Source organism: Palaemon carinicauda, chromosome 2, assembly GCF_036898095.1.
Source record: "Palaemon carinicauda isolate YSFRI2023 chromosome 2, ASM3689809v2, whole genome shotgun sequence".
Lineage (NCBI taxonomy): Eukaryota > Metazoa > Arthropoda > Malacostraca > Decapoda > Palaemonidae > Palaemon > Palaemon carinicauda.
The window spans coordinates 73,533,288-73,545,576 of record NC_090726.1 but is presented as its reverse complement, the minus strand read 5'-3'; the positions used below and the strand labels follow the sequence as shown (position 1 = coordinate 73,545,576).

General features: G+C 35.5%; 1 pseudogene; it reads right to left on the bottom strand.

Annotated features, from left to right (window-relative positions):
• Positions 1-427: 427 nt before the first annotated feature.
• Positions 428-12,289, bottom strand: part of LOC137617540 (uncharacterized) — a 29,304-nt pseudogene continuing 17,442 nt past the window's right edge.

Sequence of the window (12,289 nt, the reverse complement as noted above, 5' to 3'; positions counted from 1 at the left end):
ACAGGCCGTGTAGTTTGACAACCCTTTCGAGGCCAACGTAACACAGGCTTGAGTTCTCCTCCTCTGTTACGCTTTCTTTTTTCCTGCATAACAGAACCACATTTATGGCATGGATCTGTTTCTTGAACTGTATCCAAGAGATTGTGCTCTCTTAAAAAAGCGAGTGCTTCTTCTTCTGTCAGAAGGACTCTTCTATGTAACTCCTTCAGCAACATTTTTAGTACCCTCAATGGATGATATCTCTTTTAGGGCGAGGGAAAAGCTGATTTAAGAGCTCCATTTGCTTCCTTTTATATGGGCAGGTCACGTAGAGGGGTCACGTTTTTGATGGATTGGGGCAGTTCACATGTTCGATGGTTAGGTGCGGGGCTCTGGGACGCTGTTCACCCTCCACCTGGGTAGGCGACATATGGCGGTAGACCTCACACTATAGTAGCATCCGCAAATGTTTGTCTGTAGCCACATCTGTACTTTCATCAATAAGTACACTAATTTTTTTTCCATGTGCACCATCTTTAAAATCTTTGAATTGTGATGGGGATACTACTTTGGAAAATATTCTAATACATTTAGTACGATGGAGCAGAAGGTTTTATTATGCACTACCTTTAACATTTCTTTTTACTATTTCCTCCCCATGGTCAACACTAGCTGTTGTGCAGTGACAAGCAATGGCAACTGCAAGTTCTATTTCAACACGCTTTTTTTTCTGAGTCCTATTTATTAAAGATTTTCACTGGCAGCGGTTGGCACATTGCTGAAGAATTTACCCTGCTCAAGTGCCCTTTGGGTTTTTTCATGATCAGCAAGTCGAGAGGTTTTTGGGGCTATGGTAGTCTTACATAGTTTGCAAAAAGCATCCTCACTTCCTTCACTAGCTCTGTTTACCCACACAAATTTATCTTCCTATGAATTATTGTACTTCCTCCCACTATCGTAGCTCCCTTTCCATTTACGTTTACTTGATGTCATAATGACAAAAAGCAAATATCACATATGATGTTTTTACAGCGACAGGTTCAAATTCGTACTGACGATTCGGTCAGATTGTCGAGTCTCCTAATCTGAGTCCTAATTTAATCATCACATTACCTTCTCTTCGTCCTGAACATGTACAGTAGGTGTCGGTTAGTAAGCAACATATAAGCTACGTGCCTGTTATATTATTTTATTTGATTTTATTGATTGGAAATTAAGATATTTGATATAACAGATGACATATTATTGAGATTATATACATAATATTTCATGTAAAATCATTTGGAGAAGAATACGGCACAATTTTATATCTCCATAAATGATATACATGACACTACAGAAACTCTAAACCAAATCTTTGATAGTGTTAGAGAATGGATGACATTTAAACAACTAAAATTAAATGAGAACAAAACTGAATTTAAAGTGGTGGGTAAGAGAAACAACGGGAGAAACTTGGGTGATATTCAAATGAACATAAATAATGACTCAGTGCTGATATCTAGTAAAGTTCGAGATCTATGTCTATTTCTTGACTGTAACCTGTCTCTAAATTCCCAAATAAATTATGTAATAAAACTGCTGGTTATCATCTAAAAAATATTGTTTATAAAAAAAAGTACCTGGACGAAAATTCTGTAAAGAAACTTGTGATAAACTATGTTATTATCAGGATTGACTACTGCAACTCTACCTATTACAATTTACCAAAAGTACAACTTGAAGAAATTACTAAACATAATAAACAGAGTCAAGACTGCTAGAAGGTGTCCCACCTAGAGAAAGGATAACCCCTGTACTAATTGATTTACAATGGCTGCCGATTAAAGCGAGAATTGAATTCAAAATATGTACAATATTCCACCAAGTTATCAGAAATTTACAACAATGTTTGAAAAAGGTAAAGAAAGAACAGAAGAGTCTATCAGGTCTGGGCCAGTGTTGCCATGAGCTTTCTCCTAATTTATCGTACAAGGGCTTCAAAATTATGTTTTTTCCTATGGAATTATCATACATGCTAATATTTGCATTTACTACAGTACATTATATATATATATATATATATATATATATATATATATATATATATATATATATATATATATATATATATGTATATATATATATATATATACAGTATATATATATATATATATATATATATATATATATATATATACATATATATTTATATATATTATATATATACACACATATATATATATATATATATATATATATATATATATATATATATATATATATATATATATATACATATATATATATATATATATATATATATATATATATATATATATATATATATATATATATTAGTGTGCTACTTTTATAAGCACATATTGAGTATGTGTTGTTTAAGATGTGTATAGCTGGATAACAGAGTACATCTTATTAGCTTTAAAAGTATTTATTAGTTAAAAACAACAGAGTTAAACATCTCCATCACTAGAGGGAGCTGGGTTGGTCAGATGACCAATTCTGGTGAAGTATAGATATGAACTGACTAAATTATCGATATCACAGATATCGTATGCTTAGTTTATATAACAGTTACGTCACAATCTCGGAAGACACCTGCATCCGGTGACGTCACAAACTTTCACACGCTGATGCAAGGTGTTGATGCTTAAGAAAAATGTCACATTGTTGAGGCTGTATTGTGCGTCCTGTTTATGATTTGAATGACTACAGCAAGTCCCACGGCTAGCATCTTCAACCAAAATGACATATTACGTCATGTGTTTTAAACATGTAATATTAATTATTTTAACTATTACATAAGCTCGGCCAGCTATCTCAATTTTTTCACAAAAAATTTAACAACAAGCCAAAACATGGTTACTAGGTGTGACTGGACATATGTATTATTCTTTGTTTAACTTTAACCATAATCAAACGAGGACGAATGTCCAAATAGGCACATTAAAAAACAATAACAACAATGCATACGAAAAAGATATTACCAAAGCAAAGAAAAAAAAATGCATGATAAAATAAAGATCATATATATGGTACATTGCTAGCAAATGATTATATGGTACCAAAAAAAAAACTACTGACTTACATATGATTCGGTAACTTGTTAAAGAATAATTGTTACCTTTGTCAGAAACATAGATTAACATAATACTCAATTTTTTAGTGCACAAACACGAATTCCTGGTACGTACACGTACCACGGTTTCGTACATATATATATATATATATATATATATATATATATATATATATATATATATATATATATATATATATATATATATATATATATATATATATATAGGGCTGATATGTTTTATTAGATGCCCATAGATTCTGTTATATATATATATTTTTTTCTCTTTTCTTTTTAACATTCCGGCTTATATATTTTTATTAGATGCCGAGAGAAAAAATTATTTATATTTTTTTTTAAATGTTATTTTAAATGAATTTTTAACAATGCAAATGTAGAAAATTTCTTCAATTACATATTACTAGCGTACTAACAGCTTTTCTTACAAACTCTTTCCGACAATTTACTCCTTTAGCGAATGAGGTGGCCACTCAAACGGCTTTAAACTGAATCAAATACGGAGTATTGTCAGGACAAGGCGAAACATTCTTTTGTAGCTGCATACTGTGCCGTAACCTACGCCAAACAAGGATGTTCACGGCGATAAATATCAATACCGTGAAAGCCAGACCTGCTAGTAGTATGGGGTGAAGGATTTCCTTATAAGTCGGTGACAGGTGGTCCCTTTCGGTAAGTTTCATCAACCGCTTTGCAACCTGTCTGTTATACGGGAGAGGGAGTGCTGGCATTGTAGAGGTCCACGTGAAGTTCGCGAAGTAGGCTCGTTCTCTGATGAGTGTCCGTAGACCAGTCACCACGGAATTAGGGGAAGTCCCGATACAACCATCTGCTGCGACGAAGATGTGGGTGAAGGACGTGGATCCGTCAGGGCATGATACATTGAAGCCGTCCTTGTCGTATCGTATCCACGAGCCATTGTTCAGTCTGCAATTGAACTCATTATTGTCAAAGGGATAAAGCTTATCCAGACAATTTTCACTTGTATGGGAGAGAGCACCGTCTAGCACTATACCTAACTCGCATGAATCCATTAAGTTTTTATGGAATTCAAATGAGTCAGCTGTACATATTTTTCTATCCATTGCGTCTGAACATTGAGTTAATTGATTTAAGTCTTTAATGACCGTATATGTTTCCTTGTCTGGGGAAATCAATACGTGTCCTGTCAAACTGGATATTACTGGATTTGAGTGATTCGTCATGAAAGTCGGAAATGGTGATATCCTGTAAGATTGCCAGGCATCAGAAGAATCAAAGGGAATTGTAATCATAATCTTGTTATTATCAACGTTTATTGTAATTAGGCTGTAATAAAATTCTAACCTATGTTCGTGTAACAAAGGAACATAGCCTAGTTCATATCTATACTTCACCAGAATTGGTCATCTGACCAACCCAGCTCCCTCCAGTGATGGAGATGTTCAACTCTGTTGTTTTTAACTAATAAATACTTTTAAAGCTAATAAGATGTACTCTGTTATCCAGCTATACACATCTTAAACAACACATACTCAATGTGTGCTTATTTTCTTTATGCTGAGGAATTCACACAATGAGGTAAGAAAGTGATTATTAAATTCACCACCCGAGTCTGAGATTATCATGTGTGGAATTCCATGTTTACAAATGTAACACTCGTAAAACTTCCTAGCGCATTCAATCGCAGTTTTAGTTTTAAGCGCTATTAGTTCTGTATATCGAGTTAAAGCATCTATAATTACTAGGAGGTGCTTATTTCCTCTGTCTGACTCGTAAAATCCTGTTAACAAATCTAAATGTATTCTTTCAAAGAGTTGATTGGGCACAGGATAAGCTCCTAGGCTGACAGGTGTTTTCGTATGCCCTTTGTTTTCCTGACATGTGCGACAATTAGCTATGTGTCTTTTTATATCTGTAAGCATTGTATGCCAATAAAACAATGATTTGGCTTTCTGTGACATTAATGAGAACCCCGGGTGTCCATGTAATGGATTTGAATGCAACCAGTTCAGGACAGTGGAAATAAGTGAGATTGGTACTACTACCTGGTCGTTAGTTACATGTGGTGTATTGCGGGTTTTCCTTGTCACAGTCCTACACAGAATATTATCTTTGATTATATAATTCTGCTGCTTATACTTTATATATTCCTTTTCCTTATGATTGCCTTTCAAAGCATTTATAATTGTTTCTATTTTCTGATCTTTTCTTTGCTCAGTCTGTAACAATTCAGCGCTCCAGCCTAAATCTTCTTGTTCAGATATTGTTTTTACAATAGGCATGGATGTTGATATATCTATTAATTCAGCTAAAGGCTCCGTACAAGATGACACGGGGTTGCGTGATAATGCATCCGCAATGATATTTGCTTTCCCAGGTAAATACCCGATTCTTGCGCCAAAATCTTGAATGATCAAATGCCACCGAGTTCGTTTAGGGCTATGGTTGAAGCCTTTAAAGAACTCTGTTAGTGGTTTATGGTCAGTAAGAACCTTAACGGGATAACCGTAAATTATGAACTTAAAATGCACTAGCGAATTAACAATAGCTAGCCCTTCCTTGTCTATTACTGCATACTTACTTTCGGAAGTTCTCAATTTTCGAGAATAGAAAGCTATCGGGAAAAATTGTTTATCATATTGCTGAAGCAATACCCCTCCTACTCCTAAGTCTGAGGCGTCTGTTGCAATGAAGAATTCCTTACCGAAGTCAGGAAATTTTAAGATAGGAGAACTACACAGTTCATCTTTCAAAGTATTAAACGCCTGTTGATGTTGCTCAGACCATATGAAATCTACGCCCTTCTTCATAAGATCAGTTAAAGGAGCGGCTATTATTGAATAGTTGCGTATAAAACGCCTGTAATATCCACTACAACCCAGAAATTGCTGTATTCCCTTGACATTAGTAGGTATGGGAAAATTACGTATAGCCGACACCTTATCATGGACTACTTTAAGACCTTGGCTTGACACCATGAAACCCAAATATATTAATTCTGTTTTGAAAAATTCACACTTACTAATCTTTACCCTTAAGTTATGTTGTCTTAATCTCTGTAGTACTAGTTCTAACTTACGTAGATGTTCTTCTAAGGTGTTGGAAAAGATTACAAGATCATCCATATAGGCATGCAATATATCCCCTAACAAGTCTCCAAACACTATGTTAATCATTCTTGTAAATGTTATAGGAGCACAACGTAAACCAAAAGGCATCCGTAAGAATTCATAATGTCCCCTGGCTGTGCTGAAGGCTGTGTATGGGATACTATCTTCTTCTAATAATATCTGGTGAAAGCCTTTAAGTAAGTCCAAACTGGTAAAATATTTATTCTGACCTAACAAAGACAAAATATCGTCAGTACATGGCACTGGGAATCGATCAGGGATCGTTTCCTCGTTTAGATGACGAAAGTCGACGCAGATACACCATGTTCGATCTTTTTTCGGTACAACTATTAAAGGAAAATTATAAGGGCTGTTTGATTTCTTAATGACTCCTTCTTCTAGCATTTTACCTACTTCATCATTTATTTCATTCTGGAATTTCATAGGGAGTCTGTACGAGGGTACATAGATAATTTTCTGCTTGTCCTTTAACCTTATTTGATGCTCGATCACATCTGTTTTTCCTAAGGATCCATCCGTAGTGGAAAAAACATCATGATATTTAGTTAAAAGTTCAAAAATTTTCTGCTGAATTTCTTCGTCTTGAATGTCTTTATTGATTTTATTTTTAATAGATCGCAAAAGGGATTCATCCGCAACTGATTGAGAGTGATTGATTTCAGCAACGGTAAGAATACGATGTTTATAAACTTCTACATCCAAGATATGTTGATTTTTGTGAATTACTAAACTGTTATTTAAATGATTACAGACTTCAATATTACATTGTTGATGTGAGCCTACTGTATAAATAGCTTGTGTGACAGACAATCCGTTAGTTTTCAAAGTATCGGAAAGGATTAATATTTCAGATCCCGGTAATGTTTTCTTTATTTGCACTATTAAATTCGAAGGTACGTTTGGTTCGATAGATTGTGTGCAAGATGATATTACGGGTGAACGAGAATTCTGCTGGGTCGCGTATATTATTTCTTTATTAGTGAGACAAGTTATTGGTTCTTCAACGTACGTTACGGTTACATTTGTCGTCTCCTTTTTATCCAAAACTGATTTTAAGGTATTAGAAGACTTATAGAATTTCCCTTTGATATACACGCCGTGCTTGGCAGGGGCTAAGATAATGTTTTGATTTCCCATAGATGGGTATCCTATAATTACAGCTGGATACATATTAATGTTTTTTACAACAACAAATGTATCGGCAAACGTGCGATTACCGACTCTGAACTGAACATGAGTTATGCCTATGACATTTAATTCATTATTTCCTATACCCGAAAGTCTAATTCCGGATTTTTCAATCGGAAAGTTCTAAAACAACAAATGATGTGTCTTCAAATCCATGATATTACGTGGACTACCAGAGTCAAAAAATAACGTAAAGGATTTGTGTTCTAAATTTACAGCATATAAGGTTGGCCGTAACTCATTTTGGCTTATTATTGTATGAATTCGTTGCAAATCTACGGGAGCATGCACTGTTTTACTTAATTCGGCCGTGTGTTTCATAGGAAAATCTATTGTCTCACAATTATCTGATAAAACATTAAATTGATTATTCAATACTATTGATGTTGACATGAATGACCTTGACCCAACATCACTCTCTTCCCCTCTAGAGTTAACTATGTGGTATTTGCTTTGCTCTGCACATTCTGAAAATTAGTCTGACCTTGCGAGGTCTGGTTTGACGACCCAGGCTCAGCGATATTCGAAGAAGTGTTTGTTTGTTTTGGACTCTGAACTGCATTGACATTTGGTTGTTTCTTCTTATTGTTAAAATGAGGATTTTTCTTTTTATTTCCATATGGAACTGACTGTGGAATTGACTGTGTATTTCTGGGATTCTGTTGTGTCTTACGCGAGAAACATTGGCTATATGAATGTGTTGCAGTGTTGTGAATCGAGCAGAATTTCGTTCTGCAGTCTGCGCTGAAGTGACCTTGACGTTTGGAGTTATAACACGTCATTCCCGCTACTTGACTGCTAACTACGTTCACTGTTTGTGGCTTTGTTTCATTCTTTGCAAAAACTTGAGTTAACACGGGATCGAGATCTGGACACTTGGACATGTGTTTCTTTATCTGTTTATAGACATCCAATTCCATACTTGCAGGCGTTAACTTCTTATCAAAACACTGCACTAAAGCTTCAGGCAACATAAGTGTCATGCAAGTTAAATACATTAATCGTAAAAAATCTTTCACGGAGATGTTATCGCTAGTAACCCAAGTGGAATGACCTAAAATGTCCTGATATTCATTAAGCCTATCAGCTATGAGAGCTGCTCTCTCAATAACATTAAGCCGATTCACAGTGGCTTGATTAAGTGTATTTCGTAACGTTAATACTACTTCCAAGGCTTCCTCACCCCCATAGACCGCGCGTAACCTAACTTTGAAATCATCCCAGGTAACTGCTTCTTGAAATGAAACACCTCTTAAATACGCACTCGCATCCCCCTTAGAAAAATCTATAAAACTTTTAGCTTCTTGTAATTGTACAAAAGGGTCTACGATTTGTTTGGCATTTAAATGGGCATCAACGGATGAAATCCATGACTCCACATTTTGTGGCAAGAACCCGTTGACTCGACCCTGAAAAGGAAGGATTGCTGACCTGGCATTTACAAGTGTCACAATTGGAGGAGGATTAGTCTGGCCTACACCACTAGGTCCAGGGGAAGGGCTCACAGGGGGAGTCATGACTGCTGTATTTCTTTTCCTATCTCTTCGACCCCTTGCAATTCTATCAAAATATCTATATGAGTACAGACGTCCACTGCGTAAACGCATATGTATAACAAAATTCCCCAAACAATGTTACTAATCCCAAAACATTTCCCGAGAATTTCTGAAAGAAAAAGGAATTAGCACAAAGAGAGAAAAATTCTAGATGAGAATTCGGAGTTGAACACAGTTTCCTTTAAAAAAAGACTAGCAATTCACTCACCCCAGTAATAATCGACTAACGACTCGTGATAACTACACTTCACTGCCCAAACTGGAATGAATTCAAAAATTTGTACTTAGCTTATATATGGGTCTGTGTGATGTCGACACGTCCTCTCTCTCTCTCTTGATGTTTTGTTAGCGATGTATCGTTCGAGTTTCTTGTTGAATGTAGTGCTTCCTGGGTATGTTTTGCAATTGTTGAACGCCAGTCCTTGGGTTTCCTAGGATGTTGATTGAAGATCCAGTTTGTATTCATAACATTCATTAATGTTACTATTTCGATGGACTATAATACTTAGTCAAAATTGTAGATTCATGTAGATAATGTTGAGTTCTTGAAGATCTTTCTCTGGTTTTACAGCTTTTATTTTGAAGTCTTGAAGATCTTTCTCTGGTTTTACAGCTTTTATTTTGAAGTCTTGAAGATCTTTCTCTAATTCTTAGAGTTTAACCGCTGCCACCATTTATTGGTGTGTTACCGCTGCCACCATTTATTAGTGTGCTACTTTTATAAGCACACATTGAGTATGTGTTGTTTAAGATGTGTATAGCTGGATAACAGAGTACATCTTATTAGCTTTAAAAGTATTTATTAGTTAAAAACAACAGAGTTAAACATCTCCATCACTGGAGGGAGCTGGGTTGGTCAGATGACCAATTCTGGTGAAGTATAGATATGAACTGACTAAATTATCGATATCACAGATATCGTATGCTTAGTTTATATAACAGTTACGTCACAATCTCGGAAGACACCTGCATCCGGTGACGTCACAAACTTTCACACGCTGATGCAAGGTGTTGATGCTTAAGAAAAATGTCACATTGTTGAGGCTGCATTGTGCATCCTGTTTATGATTTGAATGACTACAGCAAGTCCGACGGCTAGCATCTTCAACCAAAATGACATATTACGCCATGTGTTTTAAACATGTAATATTAACTATTTTAACTATTACATATATATATATATATATGTATATATATATATATATATATATATTATATATATATATATATATATATATATATATATATATATATATATATATATATATATATATATATATATTATATATATATATATATATATATATATATATATATATATATATATATATATATATATATATATATATATATATAAAGAGAGAGAGAGAGAGAGGAGAGAGAGAGAGAGAGAGAGAGAGAGAGAGAGGAGAGAGAGAGAGAGAGAGAGAGAGAGAGAGAGAATACTATAAGATACATTTTAAGATTTCACATAAACTGAGACAATGACCAAATTCTTTTGGATAAACCTAGCCTTACTACACATCAAAATGGACAAAATTTAAATAAGCATTTCCTTCAGCTATACTCGTGATTTACATCAAAACAGACAAAATAAAAATGTTACTTTCCTTCAGATGTATCCATACATAATATATCAATGGAAAATAAATGCTTTCTTAATAGATTTTTACAACATAAATTGTATTTTTTGTACAGAATTTAATAGCATAGTATTAATACTCTTCATCATCTAGTACTTTTTTAAACAAAAGTTTGCTATTTCTAATGTCACTTAAAACGGATTTTGAGCGAAGCGAAAAATCTATTTTTGGGTGAGATAGCCATGGCGTCCTGATGGAAGGTTCCTTTTTGGTAGCTTCCTTGGGTATATCACTACTAAATATTCCCAGAGAATTTAACCACAGGTTATCACAGAATTCTAACTTCTGGAGCGAGTATCCTAAAGGTTTCCCTTTAAGACATCGTATATCAACAGGGGACGCATGTATTAACGCGCCACATAGCTATCTACACCCCAAACAGAGTTAACACTTCGGTGTGTAGGGGCGGAGAATAGCTGGGGAGCCGTTCCAAAGCTAATCTCGTTCGTGGCTACTTTTGGTACTCGTGACGTAAACAAACGGGCGCCATTGCTAAATGACGTCACATCCGTCCTCATCCTGAAGCCAGTTGCTTGCCGATCGCCATGATACAGCAGAGCAGGGTGGGACCTGAAAAACTGGACGAAGTAGCAGGGAGAGTCCATCAGGACGCCATGGCTATCTCACCCAAAAATAGATTTTTCGCTTCGCTCAAAATCCGTTTTTTGGGCTCAAGCCATGGCGTCCTGATGGAAGAATACCAGAGAATCAATGTATCGTGGTAAATTATCCCCTATTTGAGTAAGTGCCGAGGGCTTTGAACAGGGTAGCATAGTAAACTTAATAAAAGAACCGTAGGGAAGAGACCTTCCTGCCCCCCTGGCAGTGAAGTTCCCACGGGCCATGCCGAGATCAAAGTGGTTATCGAAGGGCTACTCACCTTGCTAGAAGAACCTGAAGAACTTGGAGACAAGACTGAATGGTTGGCATTCATATAGGAACATTCTCAAGGGCAGACAAGTGGTGGTTAGGCACTGTATGTTAATGGAGAATTGTCTGGTCTCTAAGGTATGAAGAAAGTAAGTATTCGTGTAGGAATATTACATTGCAAAGGTGAATATATAATAAGGGTTGAAACCTTAGTATCTTCATCAACCATAAGAGGAAGGGGATAATAAAACTATGACAGACATGTATTTCATAGTATAAGTAGGAGCGGATTGAGACGCACGAGTAATAAAATAAAAATTTTATTTCACAATTGCAGAGAATATTAATGAATTGCAATATATGTAAAGTTAATTTACAACAAATTATAATGTACATAGTAATGAAAGACTTGCTCTTGAATCTGAAAGAGAATTTCAAATTTATTAGTAGGTACTCGTTCTCGAGGAACGTCAGTCTTTAAAAGTAAAACACATCATGCTCTAGGCATGCGGCACTCGTGTGACGACTATGTCATTTCACCTGGGATAAGAACAGTTATATGAAAAGCACTAAGTGTTTTCGACATCACTACGTATCACTCGAGGGTCAACATAGGCAACCGAAGAGTTAGAGTCCCAAGTAACTCACTGTTCTATGCAGAGTTAGGTGCAAGTTTCATAACACTACCTGCGGCTACCACAAAATGTTTGACTTTGTGCACTTGTTTCGCATAATGTTTGAAGAAAACACGCGAGGATTTCCAGCCTGTGAAACTCTTAAGGCTTTCGAAATCCATACTCTGAAAGAAATTCAGAGACGATGCAACTTTTCTAGGATCGTGAC